Here is a 291-nt window from a genome sequence, read left to right on the forward strand (position 1 = left end):
TCTTTAATTAATATATATACATCCTCAAATATAACAATAACTAAGGATAGCGGGTCTGCTAATATATCAATAAAATAAAGATTATTTTATTAAGTTTTCTTTTTTTTTTCTGGGTGCTTTAGCAACCTTCTTGCTTAACCTTATTTTTATTAATTTTACATTAATAAAATATTTCTCCCGACTGGATCATCTAATGATATCCACTTATTTTTCATACACTCTCTGTGAGAATAGGTGTTGGAGAGTTAGTATAGGTTCTGTTATAAGTTTCTCATACTTTACAATAAATAA

Source organism: Halyomorpha halys, unplaced genomic scaffold, assembly GCF_000696795.3.
Source record: "Halyomorpha halys isolate HHAL.00 unplaced genomic scaffold, Hhal_1.1 Scaffold772.1, whole genome shotgun sequence".
Taxonomy (NCBI): domain Eukaryota; kingdom Metazoa; phylum Arthropoda; class Insecta; order Hemiptera; family Pentatomidae; genus Halyomorpha; species Halyomorpha halys.